The following is a 21,616-nucleotide window of genomic DNA, read 5'->3' on the forward strand; positions in this document are numbered from 1 at the left end:
TCCTTAGCCAAGGCGAAGCATGATCCTGTTTGACAGTATGGATTTTCTATCACAAGAGATCAATATTTCAGTGTAAAAACAATGAACGATATTTTTATTCAAATAGTATTTAACAAATTATTTCCTTTTTGAATGAAATTGAATTGTTTGAAAGGTTTTGATAAACATCTTTTGTAAATGTATAGATAGCACAATCACCAACGACTGAAGTAATGGTGTAAATCCAGCTAGGATCCATGCTGGTAGTACAAGTACTGTAAGTCCCTGTGGTATTGTGGTGATCTACCTTCAGTAGTTAGTGATCAATAGCCTGTTTAACATTTCCTAGTGCACACACATAAAACAAAAAACAAACCCAAACAAACAAAAAAAAGGGAAAAACTAAATACAAAAAGCAGAAAAAAGAAACCCCGGATTTCTATGTCTAGAACAAACTAACATCTACACAGTGGTATGAAATAGGGATAACAACCTTTCAACAACAATGAGCATAAAGAACTCTCTTTATGCATAATATTCCCTTAGTAAACGTTCTGCCGGCTCTATACAGTCCGGTCGTACGACAACCTTTGCTTGTACAGGTGCAACTGATGCACACGTGGTACGAATGCATGACGATTTTGATTTGCGCTACTACCGTCTAGTATTTCTTCCCACAGAATCAACTTTACTTTGTGATTGTTGCCTTGTACAATTGAATTATACATGCATGGTACGAATGCATGTGGAGGACTGGTTAATTTGCGCTGTTGCCACTTAGTATTTCCTCCTTTAGAACAAGTTGCACTTTGTATTCGCTGCATAGTGTAAGTGCGCTAACACGTGGTATGGATGCATGTGGTTGCTGACTCATGTGATATAATTTAGTATCACTCCATGGATGAATAAGTACGTTGTGTTCGTTGCCTAGTGCATCTGAAGCATACGTGGTACGAATGTATAGTATTCCCAGAAATTATTGAGAATCATGTTGCGTCATGTAACTCATTACGTTTATTAACTTCTGGCGTTTTACTTACATAAACATGTTAAAACATCATCCTTTTACAGTCTCAGTCTTGTTTTAGTACTTTGTTAGACCTCCTCGCTCAGCAATGCATGCCTGAATACGCCTAGGCACACTACCCATCAAAGTTTGTAGGTAATCGTGTGACAGGGTATCCCAATATTGGACCACCTCGGCCTTCATATCTTCAATATTTCTCAGTCCCTTTTGGTTTATTCTGCCCTTCGTGACTCCCCACACATTCTCAATTGGGTTTAGGTCTGGGCTGTAACTGGGCCAGTCTAAAACTTGAACATTTTCGCCCGACAACCACTGTTTTGAGTAGCGCGCAGTGTGTTTTGGGTCATTATCATGCTGGAAAATCCAATCATCTTCATACAATGTTTGTGCTGTCGGAAGAAGTTGACCATTTAGAATGTCAACGTATCTTTCTTTTGTCAAGTTTCCCGTGAAAACACACAATGGCGTCACTCCGCGAGCCGATATGCCACCCCACATGTGAAACTTCGGGCTATGTTTTGGTCGCTGGTAGATAGGTTTGACAGTATCTTTGGTCCAAATTTTCACACAATTAGGGAAAAGCCAAACAGAACTTTCATCCGAAAAGAAAACATTATCCCAATCTTGAGCCCGACACCAGCTTAAACGTTTTTCCTTTTGTGCATCTTTCATCAACGGCGAGGGAATTCCACGTTTTTTCACCCAATTAAGTCTCTGTAATTCCCGCCTAACTGTTTCATTGCATACCTGAGGACTTCCTCTGCTAATCATTTCATTTCTGATGTTCTCAACACTTTTCAATTTGCCCCTACTCACAATCTGCCCAAGTCTTCGGCGATCCACAACACTGAATTTCCTAGGCCGACCTGCCCCTGCTTTGTGCTCTATCCCGGTTCCTGTTTGAATATTCTTCAAAGTTCTGTATACTGTAGACAGAGGAATACCATGTCTACAAGCTAACACTTTAGCATCAGCCTCACCCCTTTCAAAATCATCTAGAATGAGCTTTCTTTTCTCTCTTGCTGTAAATTCTGCCATGTCAACACAGGAAGCCGTCTACTCAGACAAGGGAGATAACGTAATGAGCTGCCTTCTAAGCCTCCAAGAGTTGTCTCCCTTATTTAATATTCTTAGTGCATAGTGAAAGCCCTTTTTCCAATCGTAGCATCATTAGAAAAAAACAAAGATTTTCTCAATAATTTCTGGGAACACTGTATGTGTATTTCAGTTTGTGCTGTTGCCGTCAAGTAGTTCCTCCTATAGAACACGTTGTATTTTATATTTCCTCCTATTAACACAAATTGTACTTTGTGATTATTGCTTTGCACGTGGTACGAATGTATGTGGACGCAAACATGTACCAAGACCATTTGGTATCTCCCTCCGTGCCTGTATGAATGAATGTGGACGCTAATATGTGCTATTGTAGTTTAGTACATCCTCCTATAGAACAAGCTGCAACTTGTGATTGTCGTTCAGTGCATGTGCGTGTACGTGTATTATGTGCTAATATATATAATATATATAATTTGTGCTAATAACATTAATATTTCTTCCCACAGAACATGGTGTATTTTAGGATTTGTTTTTCCTCTTTATTGCGCGGTTGTTGGTCATGACGTTGACCTACGCTAACCCTGCTTGTCTTTTGCTTTTCTCGTAGTTTTTGTTTTGTATAAAATCATTCCTCATTGTACCAAATGAACATTCAACATGTACTTATCAGTCTACAAGAAACTCTATGGCGTGTATCAGCTACACAAGTCAAGTTTGTGTGTGTCTATCTCTAGCCTATAACCTACTGGAACCCACTGTCTCCCTACTCTTGTGAAATCTGATTCTTGAATGACTGATATTGAACAATAAAGAAAGGAGATGTTCATCCTAACCCAGGACCGCGTCATTTCCGTGATCGTAAAATTATACATTTAAACATACGAAGCTTGAAAGACAAAATTGATTTAATTGACGCTGAATTTCGCTTATATGAGATTATATGCTTAACAGAAACCTAGATGCATGTCGATATCGGTAATACTGAAGTAGAAATGCCAATTTATCACCTTGCAATCCGGAAAGACAGACCGAGTTGTGGTGGTGGTGTCAAACGTAATCTATACGTCAAACATATGACGAGTCTCGACACCCCCGGACTTGAGGCGGTGTGGGTGACGATTAAATCTAAAAACTGTCCTTATCTTGGCGGCTGTATCTATCACGCAGACAAGAGTGCGGCATATTGGAAGCTCATTGAAGATGCTATTGGTAAAGTTGTTGATCAAAATATGTACACTATCGTTGCCGGCGATTTCAACATTGATGTTCTTCGGGAAAATAAAACCAAAATCGAAAATCTCGTATTGCTGTACGGACTCGGACCAATAATCTCTGAACCTACTAGGATAACACCTCACTCAAGCACCCTGATTGATATGATTTTTGTATCGAATGTCGATAGTGTGAATAAATCGGGTGTCTTGATCCTATCTATAGTGACCACTGTTCCATTTATGTAACAATAAAAAAAAATCAATCCCTTCCATCACGATCTAGTTTACAACGACTCACTAGCCAATACAGAAGGTATGAACAGATGCATATGCGACATTCATTGTGACGGTTTATTTTCTTCCAACAGCGTAGATGACATCACCACACAATTAACATCTGCAATATGTAATATCTGCAATGAGCATATACCTAACAAAACTGTCACAATCAGGCCTTCAGATAAGCCTAGGATGACAAGTAAATACGAGCATCGATTCGGAATCGTAACCCTTTACACTAAAGTGCAAAAATATCTAACGTCCCATCAAATTGGGCAAATTTCAGATCAGGAAGAAATAAGTTTACTTCCGCTATTCGAACAGCCAAACGTCTACCATCAGGTCGCAGATACCAAGTGCCAAAAGTCAGATCTAAACGTGCCAAATGTTCTTTTATCCCTGTTAGTATAGCCCTTTGAAATGACTGTAAAGACCCTTTTTAAAGTGCAGCTAATACAATTGTTGTATTTATATATTCTTAATTGCTTTAATACAGGTAATATATTAATAAATATTATATTCTTATCAATGTTAGAATAGCCCTTTTTACATGACTGTTAAGATTATTTTAAAGTGCATCTGTCTCAGTTATTATATATAACATATTGTAATTGCTTTATCATGTTTATTATATGTAGTATTTATCAAGTATTTAAATGCATCAATTATGTTGGAAATATTACCCTTTTATTTCAATTACAGGAGAGACCTGAGTTAATAATTCATCATTCTGTCTTTTTCTCAGTATCTTTTTTTAAGTATCTCTTTCATTGTCTTTTCCTCCCTCTGTTATGATTGAAGGATTACTGAAAGCCAGTATATTGTGTGATTTTTCTCTCCCTAACAAATATTTTAGGGGCTCTTTTTTGGGTTTTGCTCTTGAGCATTAAATGGGGAGTCATGATATATAATGATTGCATGAGAGCTTCTTCCTGTTTCATTAGTTCACTGTAAGGAGTTTTAGGTTTTCTCCCAACAGCTGTATGAGTGCGCGGAGTTATTAGTAACCACATGGTCTGCCATGTGCTCAGTGTTTTGCCTGGGCAGAGATACTTTTTTTTGTCAGAGAGACAAAGGCTAGAGAGGACTACTCTTCAGAACAAGTGTATGATATCATCCAGTGAATGAATCATCGTTATGAAACCTCCATCTTGCCTTTGTGTGTTTTCTCAACAAATATCTAACAAATTACCTTCATGTTTTGTTGTGTTTTTTTTTTGTTTGTTTGTTTGTTTTTTTAGTTTTAACCTTATGGTATTTATATATTCGTTTGTTCCCGTGCTCTTGTCTTTTCACTGTGCAGTCATGCTCTGTTACATGTAACACAAATGCCCCTAGGGGTAATTAAGTGTTATTATCATTAATTAATTATTATATACATCAACGATATTGTATGTGGTATTGATAGTAATATTCGCCTCTTTGAGGATGATACCTCATTATATGTAATTATTGAAGATCCGCTGGTCTGAGCTGCTACTCTTAACAATCTTGGTCTAGATAAAATCTCCCGGGGGACTCCTGACAGGATACTTTTAACCCAAATAAAACCGAATCTATTCAGTTTTCTCGTAAAAAAAACCCTCAATAAAATTAAACTTACTTATGGACGGAACGATTATAAAAGAAGTCAAACGCCACAAACATTTAGGAATAACATTAAAGATATTGTCCGTAAAATTCGCCCTATGATCCGATGTCTGAGGAGTTTTAAATATCGTTTATCCCCACAGACATTAGATACTATGTACAAATCTTACATTCTACCCATATTTGACTACTGTTCGCATATCTTGGACAATTGAACATCACGGATATTAGAAAGCTTACATATTGATGGTTTGAGGCGGATTTGTGGTGCTGTGCGTGGTACAAGTCAACATGAGATCTATAATCAAACTCAATTACACTCTCTGAAAGATAGAAGACATTATAAGAAACTAACGTTTTTCTTTAAAATGTACAATAACCAATTACTATTACAATTTCAGTTCTGTTTTGCAAAAGGTGTTTTGGAGCGGCGTTAATATAAGCCACATGGCTCGTTCGCCAATCCACATTTTATTTTGGGAATAAAAATATGTTTAAACCACATAATTCTTTGCCATGTGTTGCTTTCAATCTTTTCTTTATATTTCACTTTTTTTTTTTCAAACTTCGACTATTTCGAGTTTTTTAAAGAAATTTGAAATAACGAGGAAACAGCCCAAACAGCAAGAAAATATTCGACATGAATAGAAAATAAATGAGACAAAGAGAAAATAATTGATGCAACTTATTTCTCTGAAAGTGTGCAAACAAATTATTGCCAACTCATTTTGAAGGCAAGAAATCAAAGACGACTAGTCATCGAAACCTGTGTAATCGAACATTTTTCAGAATGTCACAACAAATAATCTTTGTTATGAAAATATTAAAATTATGAATCAGTTCAGAACTTTGACTTTGGTCAAGGTTTAATCTTGGAGTAATTTTGCGTTTGATGAAACCTTGACTTTGGTGAAATCTTAGCTTTCATGAAAACTCAATATGCATTGGTTGCGCAGAGATTCAAACTTGAACTTTTATTATGTTAAGACATAAGTTACAAACATAATGAGAGAATTATTGAACAACTAAGAAAACATAACATTATATGTTCAGCATGGGTGCTCCTGCTTTAAATCTACAGCTGTTGAGATAAATGTTTTGAGAAGGAGAGCAAACAGATTTTTCTAGAAAAACAGTACAGGTTTCATCCATTTGTTCAACGCTAAATCCAGTTTAGTAGAGATTTCAGGAAACTTCAGTATACAAAATGGCCAGGATTCCTCATCCACTTCACTTTAACCATAGACAAGCAACTAGAGTATGTTAAGTCGAAGAAAGTAAGTAAGAAGGTTCATTTCAATGGGTTTCGGCATATAAGATCTGAGGGACCAGTCACCATGACCATTCCTGATAAATACATGTTGACACCAGCTGATCGGTTGACCTCAATGAACCGCACGTTACTAAAGGCTTGTCGATGCATGCTTTTCTCACTTCGCGTCGTCACCGAGGCGTAATGGGGTGATATGCCTTTCGTAGCAGGATTACACGACTTTTATACTCCCGCTCACGGATCGTGATGGGTGTACATGATATTTTATTAGAGTAACGTGGACCAATCAAAACTAGATAAGGCCGGTTGTCAAATATGGCCGGTAAGGTCGGTATGGTGGATGAAGTGCTGGACACTGCAGGTTGACCATACATGTATCGTAATGAAATGATGTTGCATGTATCGTAAGACTATACTGGACAGTCTGATAGTCAGTAGTATATGGACAATGAAATCTTTATGTGAGGGAGCTTGACCCTCAGACTGCGGCTTGGCAAGTGGGCTGACGGTCGCCTCGGTGATGCTGCCTGGACGTTGATGCACTATCGTGTACATGCAGAGCCAGTGAAAGCAGCGAATGGTTTCATCTTGATGCCACTGTGATAACTGGAGTTTTTCTGGGATATGGACAAACTTCAAGCCCAGGCTCGTGTGTTTTGTTTTCAGCTAACCAGACTGTGAGCATATCTTTCACATCACAATTTGCACGCTCGACAGAACCTTGAGATTGAGGATGAATGGGACATAAACTGTTGTCACAACACGCAGAGTTACATGACCAAGATGTAAAAATACATAATGAGTTTTGTTAACTTCCTTAAAATGTCTATCTTTGGGGACTGTATACAAATGCCATATTTGCAAGCGAATACAAACACTGAGGAAGCGGTGAATTCAATTCAGGGAATATGTAAAAATATGTTGCGGAATTTTATATAATCCCTGACATTTTTAGTGATTTTACAAAATTACTGATTTGGCATATTTGCTGTAGCATATGTACACTATTCAGTGTGAGGCATCCCTGTTTCATATTAGGATAATGTGTTGTCACAACACGCAGAGTTACATGACCAAGGTGTAAAAATACATAATGAGTTGTGTTGAGTACAGAATGAGTGCCAAGCAGCTCTTCAACATGGTTAAACTTCCGTGGTCGACTAGCCATACTCTAAGATCAATTAATGTTAATTACACACAGCTCACCTGTACATAACTGTGATTTAGATGTAAATAACACAACTTTAACTTAACCCAGAGAATGTACAAACATCATTTCCTGATAAAACCCATATCCCGCCAAAGTACCTACTGTCCAACCGAAGCTGATGACATCGCACTTGCTTGTCCTTCTGTGAGTGGCCCCAGAGTACAAGCAGGAATCACTGAAAACTACAGTAAAACTCCAGGTTCACATTCTCATCAGCAAAGGATCAAAGTGTCTCATTTAGACACAAAAGCAACAAACCTACGAAACTTGAACCCCCTTGTATCCATGGACATGTTACCAACAGTGCAAACTATAAAACATGTTGGTGTTATTCTCACAGGCTCCATGAACTCAATCGTGAGAACTGTTAAGGCCATATTCTTTGGGAAAATGATAACTGTGAATCACCAACTCCACCCACATAAGATACGTACCTCCAGGATGTTCCGATACCATCACAGAATCACATCAGCTGCAAAAGGATTTGTACCAGATGTTTACAGACTACTTCAGAAGTTTTCACTCCAACTATATGCTGATTTTTACATCAATACTGGACAAGTCCAAACCTATGGTTACCGGAAGAGAGTCGTCAGAACAAAAGTGAGACCATACCATACTGCTGCATGGACACACAGGATATCTAGTGATGGCGAACTTTCACTCTTTGCCAAAATCCACGAGAGTCTAAGTGTGCATCCAGTCTGGACTCAAAATCAACACCATCTTCAACAACAGCTGCTTCGATTCATTCCTTATCAAGATGTGCTCAGTCTACAAAGATGCACATCTTGATGTGATACTGTGTGACAGGTGCGGTCCGTTCTACGCGGATCCACTGATCCACATCGTGACTGCCTGTGAGTATCTCATCGACATCAGAGACAAACTGTGGTGAGCACTACCAAACACTGGACCCATAGACTTCAGCGTTTATCCGCTCATCCTGCCAGAACAGGACCTTGTGCTGTGTTTGCTCTCCCGCAGACCAAAGTACAAACTAAACTTCAGAGAGAGGGAGTCCTTTGTTGAAGTGTCTGTGACATTTCTACATTCAATGTATAGGCATTTCTACCACCCCAGATAACTTTGTCAAAATGACTTGACGTGAAATAAATTCAATTGACGTTGATGTGAATTCCTTCCAGCCTGTAAATACATCAATCTTCAATAACAATCTTACTATACATTCATTATTTATAGCATTTGGAGCATATTCTGTGGGGATAAATGAGCCATATATATAAATAAACTGCACACACGCACAGAGTGAGAGACACACACATATGTACACACACACACACACACACACACACACACACACACACACACACACACACACACACTGTCAGGCATCATTGTTTCATATTAGGATACATCTGTCGTCAGCCGCCAGTGTCAATTAACGTTGATTGCACACAGTTCACCTGTACATAACTTTGCTGATGGTGTTGATAATAAGCTGGTTTTATTAAATTGACAGACCTGTGATTTGTTGAGAATGATGTAACAAATTTTGGGTATTTTGTGTCAGGGCATGATGAATACATTTTCCTGGCGTGGCCAGGATTTGGACATTCAAAAATATTATCAACGGGGACCTGTGGTCATCGGCTAGGGGTCAATTAGCTCATGATTTTGATGCAGAGTATTACGTTGACGATAACAAATGAATACGTTGATGAAGACGAAGGCATAGCTTAGTTGTTCAAAACTCTTTAGTTGGTTTCACAAGACATGACAAACAAGTATACATGAATGAGGTGAGCGGACTTCCAGCTCAACCCCAGGGCCTTTCCTGCGAGCGGCATAAGCCTGTTCGCGGTCATCCCTAAAAAGACAGTCGGAATGCCGGACTCCACACTCACATCTCACGTCCAGTATAGATGTGAGCATACATATATATATATACACAGTTTTTAGCAACACTGCACAGGCAACGATTCAACGATGGACAGATAGAGAAACAATAATACTTCCTTATACAGTTGATGTGATGACGGACACAGCCAAGGGCGATGACCAATAAAGGCCATGAATGTCAAATACGGTAATTAATGGGAGTGACAAAGAGGAACAGGGTAGCTGACAAAACAAAATACTCTGCGGTAGTGATAAAGATTAAGAATGCAGATTGAATAATAATAACTACATCTGGCTACATAGTTTGGGGGCTTTTAGAAATATTTGGAAATGGCAGTCCTGAAGTAGACACTATAACAATATGATGGAATTCGTCACCAACAGATGTAGATTGACAGAGTTTACAGGTTCTATTACAGCACGGTATGTTCTCCCAATGGACAGTTTCTATTGGTAGATTGTGGGTGGATAATAAATATCTGGAATTTATATTCGCTTTGGAAAGGTTAGGTATGTGTCAAATAGTAGGTGCAGTTTAACTTCTTGGTAATAAAATCCTTTTGGGCTTCAGACAACATCACGTCTCCACTTTTGAATAAATTGGTCTTTAAGCATGTGTTCTGTCTGTAAAGATACCCACTCAATTGTACAAGATGATGGGTTTTTTATGTACATACTTACGATAATCCGATACCATATAAAATATCGTTCAGTTTTACCTGCCAGGGGATTTTTAGAACGATGTTTTTCGATTTCATCTTTCACTGTCACGTAATCATAGATAAGTTTTGAAAACTTATTGACTCCATTGTGATTGGTTAGTTTATTCCTAAAGGTAATGATGCATTTATAAATATATGTTATCGCAATTGGGAATCGACTGAGCTCCCCATAAAGCATAAATCGAGGTGTAGAATTCCTTAGTCCTGTTATACGTCTTAGACATTTTAGTTGGATCTTTTACAGATATTCCACATTTTCAATACCCCAAATTTCTGAGCCATAAATTAGGATAGGTATTATCATTGAGTGAAAATCAGACAACCGACAGTCCAACGGCAAAAAGATATTTCATGCATTTTTAACAGACTGAACGTGGCTTTAGTGGCACTGACACAAAGATCCTTGAAAACTTGTGACTAGTCCTCTATTTCTATGGAACGTGATGCTTAGGTAATTTGTATTTGTCTACGATGTCAACTTTATTGTCTTTATAAAAAAAAGTTCTTCAAGTTCAGTATTTGCTGGTCCACTCCCAAAGTTAAGAATTTTGGCCTCACTTATAATGACAGTTAATTTCTATGTATCACAATATATTTTAAAGGAAGGTATGCGTCGGTAGTCTCTTGAATGATTTATCAAATAGGACGGCATCATCTCCATAACGTAAAATTGATGGTTGAATGAAGAGAATTACAGTCAGAAGCAAGGAGGTGTGATTCAATATCAGTAATAAAGATTGAAAATAGTAAAGGCGACTGCTTCCCCCCTGTCTCACGCCATTATCGCACGAGAGGTAAGCTGATACAAAATGTACATTATAACAACATTGCAAAAGAGATCTGACACTACTCTAGATTTCCTTAACTGGTGTCAGAAACCTCCCTTCAGTACCAATAGTTGGCATTTTCTCCCACAGACCCACTCTCCAAACTGTGTCAAAAGCCTTGGTGAAATCTATGAAAGTACAATATATTATTTGTTTTTTTCACTTTTCAGTATCTGCATAAGGTTAAAGATAGCAAGCAAGTTGTCAGCAGTCGAAAATAATTTCCTAAATCCAGCTTGTACTGGTGTCAATATATTGCAACTGCTTTAATCTAGATGGTTTGATAAGCGGTTGTTCGATATTTTAGTAAATAGTTTCCTCAAAGCAACTTAGAATACTGATGTGTCTATAAGAATTTGGATCGGAAGGGTCTCTTTTCTTTTAGTAAATTAGTTTAATTATGCAGTAAACCATGAACCGGAAAGAGTGTTTTTTTTCAAACTCAAAACTAACAAGAGGATTAATAAATCACAAGTATCAACTATGTATTCGTTGACAGAAACTTTGATCCAAAATGTCTCACCAGGTTTAAGATTTGTGGCACCTGTCATATCTTCTGCTGATTAAATAGTTAACCCGATTGAATAGCCATTGAAACGGAAGCAGTTGTTATTACTTTTATTGGTTGTCATTCAAATCCAGCAATTAACCAACACCAGTTCGTGTGTAGTGTCTCGGTAATAAAGATCCAGCTAGAAATTGTATGGATATTTAGATCAGTTTTACACCAGTTAACCACTGATTAATGGCGGGTGGCACGGTAGGACAGGACACGTTCACCACACACTTTCAGTTTGTTAACACATCTATCTTCCCTTTACACCAAATGGAATTGATTTCTTATGATAGTCAAATTGAGTATTCTTAACACTGATGTTCTATATTTGACGTAAGGAAGTATCCTTAAAGTAGCTCAAATGCTCCCAGTAGCTGCTTCCATTTGAAAAGGTTTTGACTAGCAGCATAAATATGTCAAACCTTCAGTTATTCATTCAGTTATGACAAATGACTAAGTTGCAATGAAACATACGCAGTGAAGGAACAAGTTATTGTTCCGTATGGAATACATAAAGAGTTACCTCCCATGCTCCATACGCCAGAAGTGTGTTTATTGTAGAATAAATGTTACAAAGGATCTAACAATAACGCCGACACTTAAGACAAATACATTCCAACAGAATCATGATAAATTAGGCAATATGGTGTATCTTTATAATTTCTGCTTATTCTTGTTCCTTCACTCCGCTGAGCCGGAAGCTGGCAGGGGTAATGAAGGCGAAGAACGGTCTGATGTACCTCGAGTGGCGCTTAGAATGTTGAATAAAACATATTTCACGTGAGTAATTATTAAATACGAGGTAGGAAATCGGAGAACACAACCTAGTGAGGAAATGGGAGAGTACCTTTGATGGTGGCGATATTTTATTTTGACACGAAAAATACTTTTTGAACCGAAGCGAGGGAAGTGCGTTGCCAATCTTTGCTCGCTTCGCGCGCATATATGAAGACTGGTCATTTTCTCTATGCTGCGCAACCCCACTTGCACTACAGTTTGCCTGTGATTTAACAGTGAGTGATCGAGAACATTCCAGGATGTTACACCAGGTTTAAAACAAAGAGACTTGTCATTCGTGCGTGCTGACGAATCGCTTAATGTGATTCAAGAAGCAATCTGCGACTACACTAAGAAAACATGGAAAGCATGTGACCAGTGTGAGGCTACTGAAACTCCAGGAGGGTCAGACCCAAACTTACACTGTAAGAGTGAACGTAGACAGCAGGGATGCAAAACTGATAACAGAAAATGAAAACCTCTGGCCTAAACATGTTCAATGTAGAGAATGGATATCTTACTCTAAGTCAGGACAAAGCAGTGCATAAAAATCATTCACCATGGCTGTGTGTCTCATATGCTACATCTTCATGCTTTGTAATTCCACATGGAATATATGTGGTGCAATGTACAATGGTAATTACCTGGAAAACATTGCTGATGCTTGTGACATTCTGGCTATAACAGAACACTGGTTAACGGTAAAAAATAAGTGTTACTTTGAACAAATGAAATACGATTACGATTGCGTTGTAACCATTAAGTCATCACAAAACAGCATGAGAGGTGAAGGAGAAGTGGCAATACTAGTGAAGAAAGCATTAAGTCACAATGTGTGTGTACATGAGACTGCAAGTGACAGATTATGTGCTGTAAGAATACAACGTGAACACTGTGCTGATCTGTCTATTGTTTGCGCACATCTGCCCTCTTCAAACCAGAGTTATGATATGTACGAAGTTTGTGGAGTTTGCGAAAAAAAGGGTCTAGATTCGCGTTATTAGTGATTATGTGGCTTAAATGGGGGTGGCCCACTGATATGTAAACAAGCAAATCATTTGATCTAAAATATTTTATAAAGTATAGAAAAAGAACAAACTGTCAATGGTATGGTTTATGAAAGCTTCACATGCCTAAAATATTTGATGAAATAACATCACCCAAAGTGTTAGAAAACTATGCTTCAAGGTTGATAACAGCGTCTGAACTCTGATTGTACAGGGCCGGGGAACCGGGTAAGAGCAGGGGTACAGGGGTACATGCTCCAGCCAGGGCCAACTGGTGGAGGAATCTTCATGATTGGATGTATCCACACATGCACTTGGTAGTTAACTCGCTCAATAAGACGTTTCAGGCTGTTGGATGTTGGTGGGAGGTTTTTTTTCAATACTTCATCTACAAGCATCACTTCATTATTTGGTACATACATAGCATCAAAGTGAGTGAGTGAGTTTAGTTTTACGCCGCACTCAGCAATATTACAGCTATATGGCGACGGTCTGTAAATAATCGAGTCTGGACCAGACAATCCAGTGATCAACAACATGAGCATCGATCTGCGCAATTGGGAACCGATGACATGTGTCAACCAAGTCAGCGAGTCTGACCACCCGATCCCGTTAGTCGCCTCTTACGACAAGCTGAGTCGCCTTTTATGGCAAGCATGGGTTGCTGAAGGCCTATTCTACCCCGGGACCTTCACGGGTCATAGCATTAAAAACCTGTCCACAAGATGTAAAGACTGTTTCGTGAACATCAAAACTCTGATCCATTTGTTGTATGGAGCTTCTCATCTTTGGGCTATACAACCTTTTCGGGAAGCAAAGTAGAAGAGGAGGAGGTTTTCAGTTTCAGGTTCAGGCGATGTAAAAGTGACCAAAAGTTTGTCTTGGAAGAGTTCAGCTGACTACATATGATATTAATCCTTTTGCTCTGTTCAACATGCAAGAAGCTGTGAATTATATCCTTTGAGACAACAACTCTACTTGCATTGTTCATAAGATACAGACATGACACGTCATTCATTTCGAAGACTGATTGGATTTTCCATCAATCCTGATTAGCGCATTGACATTTCTCCTTGTTCCTTTTACAATGGCTCATTCAGATGGAACATCAAGAAAAAACCTCAAAAGTCTGTAAGAAGAACTTTAAACGGGAGTGTGTGGTCCTTCACTGCCTACTGGCAGAGGAGGGAATGTTGGCTCTTCATATAGTTAATGGAATGGCAAAACTGCAAATATGCAGACAGTGAACTGCTTCAAACTTTTGAGACTTAGCTGATATGCATTGAGACAAATTGAACTGACTGCATTAGATTTGATGTTGTTTGGGACAGGCATGCCATACAAGAGTCAGTCAACGTAGGGGAGCGAATCAAAGATGATCGTCAACAGCGCAAGAAGTCAAGTTTGTGGGTAAAAACGCACCACCTTCAAAACATTGGGACAAATCAGCGGTCGTCACAACAAGTCGGTTGTCACACATACGACCGAACAATGGAGTTCTGTTGGTCCGGTCATGCTACCTGTTGGTAGGCCTGAGGCAGACCAAGTTACATTTGTAGTTCTCAGGACGTCCTGACCCGTCTTAACAATAACTATGAAACGAGATTGAACGGGATAAGAAGTATATAAATTACGATTCTCGTTTGATCATAAACAGTTGTCAGTATGTCTACCTCATCTGTGCCCCATCCCCAGACAGTTCGTATTACGTATAGACTTGGAAGAAATGCGCCTTCACCCAATGTGAACAACGTTTTCAAGCAGTTCAAACCCGTCCTTTGTCAGTTTATATCCGTTCTGAGGATATAAGGGGGGTATCAAGGGGAAGTTATCACGCTACAACATGTCAAGTTATCTCACGTTGAAAAGAATTGTTCACACGGCAATAGGGGAGACTGATATCAGTCAGTGGGAAGCCTGTGTCAAACATGTCTTGGCAGTGAAAAATGAGCACGGGAAACTAGATGGTATTAGAGAAGAGACCATCCCACCAATCTTAATACATCTTGGAGATGAATCAGATACTCATCTGTCCGAAGAAGAGGTGCTTTGTGATTGAAAAATCTTGAAAAATTCAAGGAAAACAAGTAAGTGATCAACCCGCCAAAATACAAATCAAAGACCCACTTCAGTAATGTGTACATGCACAGTTTCACAGAAATATCATTAATGGACTGTGAATAATGCCTATAAAATAAACCTGTCCCCTAACTACTTTCAAGTTCAAAATATTTTCATCGAAACTAAACAATCAAAATTCTGTGGAAACGTATTATGGCCACGGTGAATTGTTTTTAGTCGCATTATCTCCTACGTAGCAGATACTATCTCCTACGTAGGACTTCATATCTCCTACGTAGGAGTAAGTATCTCCTATGTAGGACTTAATACTTAGTATCTCCTATGTAGGACTTAATACTTAGTATCTCCTACGTAGGACTTAGTGCTTCATATCTCCTACGTAGGAGATAGTTACTCCTACGAAGGACTTACTATCAGCTACGTAGGACTTACTATCTCCTACGTAAGACTTAATATCACCTCCATAGGACTTACTATCTCCAACGTAGGACTTATCATCACCTTCGTAGGATTTATTATCACCTACGTAGGACTTAGTATCTCCTGTTGGAGATGCTCGATATGTTAATATACATTAATCTGAAATGGTCAACTTAATACCCCCAGACACGGAAACCATTTCCTTTTTGACTGTTTCATTTATATTTAGAGTCTACAGTTATGTGTTATATTTACCATTGGAGTATACTATCATATGTTTCATGTACTCTAAGAGTCTACGATTTCCTTCACCATTAGACTCCTGTGTTCAATTATACTACCCATCAAAAGTTTAGACTCACTAGTGTGAATGTAGCCGCATGCTCCAATCAACAGTTCTAAAATGGATTTATCAAAACATTCCATACTGTTTAAAGGTACTGTTTACACATGAACTGATGTATAATAAAACAGTTTCGTAACGTTGACAGGATTATTGTCATGCGTTCAACAAATGATTAAACAGCAGTTCACATGTACGATATTTGCACAAATGTCATGCTTTTCAGCAATTTGATAAATCATCCTCGTGCAATTAATCTGCATAAGGTTTGCAGTTGTTTCCCCCAAGTTGGTGGAGAAATTCATCTTCGTTGTAACCATGTATACATATATAACATACAGTGGGTGATTTAAGTGAGTCTTGACTTTTGCTGGGTAGCATACTTGTTGCATATTACTTTCATGTGTTGGACCGACTGTTGTACTTTACTGCTCGCGTTCAGTTCGCCTTATTGTTACACGTTGCAGTTACATTTTTCTATTATGCTCTGGATATTTCAGAGGTCGTTGTACATTAGTCATAATCTGCGTGCACAGAAGTGTCTATCGGTGGCATGTCCATGCGTACCTATATTCTTATACCTATAGAAACAACTATAATGAAAAGATCTTTTGCCTTTTTAAATTCCGTATTGCTTTACGCCGCATTCAACACTTTTCCACCCATAACTGAATTAGATCAAGGTCCACGCCACTCAAACGTCACAAACACACACAACCCCCCCACCCCCCCACCCCCCACCCCCACACACATAAGTACTGTGTAGTAACAATGCGTTTGTGTCATAAATATGCATTGACGTGCATTTCTATCTAGCGTCCTGCATAACCCAAAATTTCTCAATTTAATAACCACACTTCATAATCCGAACCTTTAAAACATATAATAAGTACCACGTGGCCGTGAGTAAATCCTACGTCGGAGATACTAAGTTCTACGTAGAAGATAGTAAGTCGTACGTAAGTCCTACGGAGGAGATACTAATTACTACGTAGAAGACATTAAGTCCTACGTAGGAGATAGTGACACCAAAACGGAATTTCACCGTGGTCCTAATAGGCTTCCGTAAAATTCTCCGTTATTTACATGTGCATGAAAAGACATCGCATAACAATTTGAAAACATCATGTAAATTATGTGACATATTTGATTTTGAGATGACCCCTTCTGCCCTACACCGGTATTGACACCGTTAACGAATGCAAAATGCATTAAGTCACGTGACATGCTCTGTCGCGCATAACGTAAGAATGTGACATGTGACCTGTCTATTTGCCTGACCGGGTCGCTGTTCCGGTAAGTAGCTCAACACCCTTGACATGTTAGATGTTGTTGTGACTTCAAAAAATGACAACTCTTATAGACAACTTTCTTGTTATGGAGTGATAAATTATGACACTTAAAATCCTCAATGGATGAAGAATTATAAAGCCTCATACCAAAGTGGAAACGGATAGCACTTACAGTTTTAAAGTAAAGTTACCAAACACCGTCCTGAAACATTTTCTGCCAGACTATAGAACCGAGTAGAAATGTACTGCAAACTTTTGAGAATATTAATATTTGCACGGAATATCAAAGTAAGAACATAATGCGGTCGAGTTTCGTCTGTCTGAGAACGGAGTTGACCAGGTGGAAACTGTGTACAAACGCAATGCCCAAACTATTTTACGTGTGCACACATCCCCATTAAGATTGAAGTACGGCGATTCCGTTTGCGATATGGCAATCTTATTTAAGGTGTGTTATCACTCAGTTCCACTGTAGAACATGTAGAGCATTAAACATTGGGAATTGTCTTACTGAAGACCTCTGAAACTCACATTCACACAATTAGGTGACAATCAGGATTTTGTCCGTCATTATATCTTGTGGACAGTAAGTACCAAACAATCTAGTGATGTCCGTAGATGAGACATGACATTGAATGAAAAGATCCCACCAACATCCAACAGTCTAGAATATCACATTGAGCATGTAAACTACCAAGTGCATGTTTGGAAACAGTATCTGCAGGTAATCATATTCCTTCACCAGTTGACCATGTTTGGAGCATTTGTGATGGTCAGCTTATCCCTTTTCTGGTGTTCTGAAGTCGAGAGATTCTGCTCCTCATGGATTGGTTGAACTGACCTCGTGTAAATGAAATAAAGTCAGTATGCCAGCAGGGAGATCTGTGTCAATGCAGATAGACTGATCTATTGTGCACAGAGACATGTCCTTTTGTATGGCAGGTGATTGTTGCTCGAACAGCTTTGACTTGTAGATGACTCCAATTCTGACATGATGCAACATATGATATAAAAGAAAGTGAAGAAGAGGGTTAATTGTAAGCTTCAGAATGTATGGAAAACGATTAAGAATTATCTAAAAAAAACCACTTTGAATAGTTACAAGAACAGCTTAGACGCAGTTATCGACCATGAAGCATAGATTTCTAATACTATGGATAATGTTATTTCATCAAATATTTTAGAAATGTGAAGCTTTTATTAACCATAACCTTGAATTTCTTTTCTATACATGTCACAAGAATTGAATTGTTTGTTTTATATATCAGTACAAATTTAGTCCTCTGCTATGTATAAGTAGTAAAACTACAATGACGACCATCTTTGCGGCATTTTTAATTCTGGGTAATATCAAATAATTCCATATAACATGCTGTCACTCTAGAAGGAAACAGGAAACAAAAACAACTGATTCTAGTTACAAGAATAATGTAACCTTTGAGTAAATAAATCATCACCACACATTTCCATGAAAACCCGGAGAATCGCAAAAATCCCCTGTCTCAAAGAATAAGCTGTAAAACATATTACCTCGGCATGACCATACAAAATTACTTGTTTTATGCCCGAGTCACCAGTCAAGAAGAGACAAGTGTCAAAAAACATCAAAAGTATCAACATTGGATGTAAATGGAAACATTCAGTGTTATTTTTATGTTAATTTAAGTGCCGAGAAGGCAAAACACACGACAATTCAAGATGGCGGCCATAATTGCGGACATTTTGGGTTTTTTTCGGAAACAAAAATATGTTCAATAATTTCTACATCCTTTAGCAATAAACAAAAGTCAACATGATAGTGATCAGATTGATAGTAGTAAAGCTATCCATGATAAATGTGAGGTATTGTTGGGCAGCAAACCAAATGTCATGAAAATGCTCAAAGACGCCCACCACATAAAAAGGCCTGTGAAAAATAACTGATGCCACAATCTGAGTATTGCAGGCCTTTTCATGAGCCCAAGACATCACACGAACTGAAAATAGTGTCAAACCAAATCAGTACTGGGGAGGCTACGACAGCAAATTTTTCAGCTGCCTTTTCCTGGACTACACTGTTCACGTCCAATTTATGCGTAAATTACGCACTTGGCACGCACTGCGTGACCGAAAATGGTGCGCATTGTCACGCTATCGCATGACGTAGTATTATCGTCTAGGTCAGGTATTGTTGGCGTAGTGTCTGCAGCCAGTCAACGACACAGTACACACGACGCGCATATTTCCAGGACGGGCATGCGTTGCCACAGCTACTTTCCCCATGCGTGAAGCAGTCGTTGTATTATTTGGTCCTGCTTTGTCCCGCTTGACGCCACGCTATAACAATAGCAGGCATCAGCCCCAGCTTCACGCACTGGTGTAGAACTACAAGATGTTGAACACCAGAGAACAGGCGTCTATCCACTAGGAAGATCCAAGAGGCTACACAGCGTGATCCACCAACTTGTTTGTGAGTTAACCCCTGATTTTGAGAAGACCACATTTATTACAGAACTGCTGGAGGTTGGACCCAAGCTGGCAACCACTCTTCGCTTCTAGCCACTAGTAATTCTTATGTAAGGGTACAGAACAGCTTCGGAGTTGAAGTTAACATAATCTAAAAGTTCTTATTAGAGGTCAGCAAAGCCATCATTGAGTTCTACAAGCACGAAGTTCTCACGTGCCCCTAAACTGATGAGGAGTGGAAGGAGGTTGCTGAAGGTTGAAGGTACAGATGAAACTTCCACAACTGTGTGGGGGCTGTGCATGGCAAGCGCATTGCTAAGAAGCCATCCTAAGCTGGATCTCTGTCTCGTGTGTGCGTGTGCATGCGCGTGTGCGTGTGCGCGTGCGCGTGCGCGTGCGCGTGCGCGTGCGTGCTTGTGTTTTATCTTATTTTGACGTTGTTCCTTGGCGCGTATCACTAGTCGTGAGATTATAACAAGTCCCGCCCTCCCACTCCAGAAGTTAGAAAGCGTGAACTTCTGCAATCTGCCGAGACAATGTCGCACACAGTACATGACCAAAGTGGGTCAATGCGTTAAGGGCTGGAAATTGACACGCCTTGATACGCACCGCCCGAAGTGTTTCCGAGTAGGCTGCGCAATATGCAGCACTAGTTCACGCAAGTAGATCGAAGATTTTGTGCATCAGAAATGTTGAACATTTCAAAACTTTCTTTGCGAACTGGAACGCAGCCCCGTGCACGTTATGCAAATTTGACAATGGTTTTGGCCCAAAGACACGCACAATACCGTATCAGTGATGGGGCAAAATTAGTGCAAGTGTCAGTGTGGCTTAGGACATGTTAAGATTCACCAGTTATTTAAACATCCTTTCGGCAAGCAAACAAAACTTTGTCATTAATTTACCGAATGCCTTTGTGAAATCTATAGAAACGCCATAAAATGTTATGTTATCATTTGGAACTCTCCTGCTTGAAATCTATTAAGGTCAGTCTACTTTATGTATCTAAAAACTTACAAACGTATTACAGCTAGTGTTGGTATTTACAAGTCATCACGACATCCTCCCATACTAGTCGCTGACCTCGAATGCAACTTGTGAAGGTAGAATAGGCCTTCAGCAACCTATGCTTGGCACTAAAGACGACTATGCTTGCCGTAAGAGGCGACTAAGGGGATCGGGTGGTCAGGCTTGACTTGGCTGAGACATGTCATCGGTTCCCAATTGCGCAGATTGATGCTCATGTTGTTGATCACTGTATTGTCTGGTCCAGACTCGATTATTTACAGATCGCCACCATATAGCTGGAATATTCCTCAGTGCAACGTAAAACTAAACTCACTCACCCCGAATGCACTGACTGTAGCATCAGTAGAGAGCGAGCGAGTGTGGGTCAACGCCGCTTTTAGCAATATTCATGACGTGCCTTGCGGGAACCCAAACCCTATTACAATGTATTCAGCGATGCCCGACAAAGATTCTTGGCTTTCATGTAAATCTTCTCATTGTCACGCTTTTCTTCCCTGTACTGCTCATGCATACTTAGTGCTCAACAATCTACACCGTGTCCGAATACTGTCTGTCAGTCCGTCTGTCTTAGTACAAGAGAAAGCAGGTTCTTGCCACACGGATAACTATATAAAGTGTATAGGCT

At 39.2% G+C, this 21,616-nt stretch overlaps 1 protein-coding gene across 2 annotated transcripts in view; it reads right to left on the bottom strand.

Annotated features, from left to right (window-relative positions):
- LOC137284830 (caspase-7-like) overlaps positions 1–21,616 on the bottom strand; it is a 654,824-nt gene that overhangs the window by 422,324 nt on the left and 210,884 nt on the right. The window lies entirely within an intron of this gene.

This window comes from Haliotis asinina, chromosome 5 (genome assembly GCF_037392515.1).
Source record: "Haliotis asinina isolate JCU_RB_2024 chromosome 5, JCU_Hal_asi_v2, whole genome shotgun sequence".
Taxonomy (NCBI): domain Eukaryota; kingdom Metazoa; phylum Mollusca; class Gastropoda; order Lepetellida; family Haliotidae; genus Haliotis; species Haliotis asinina.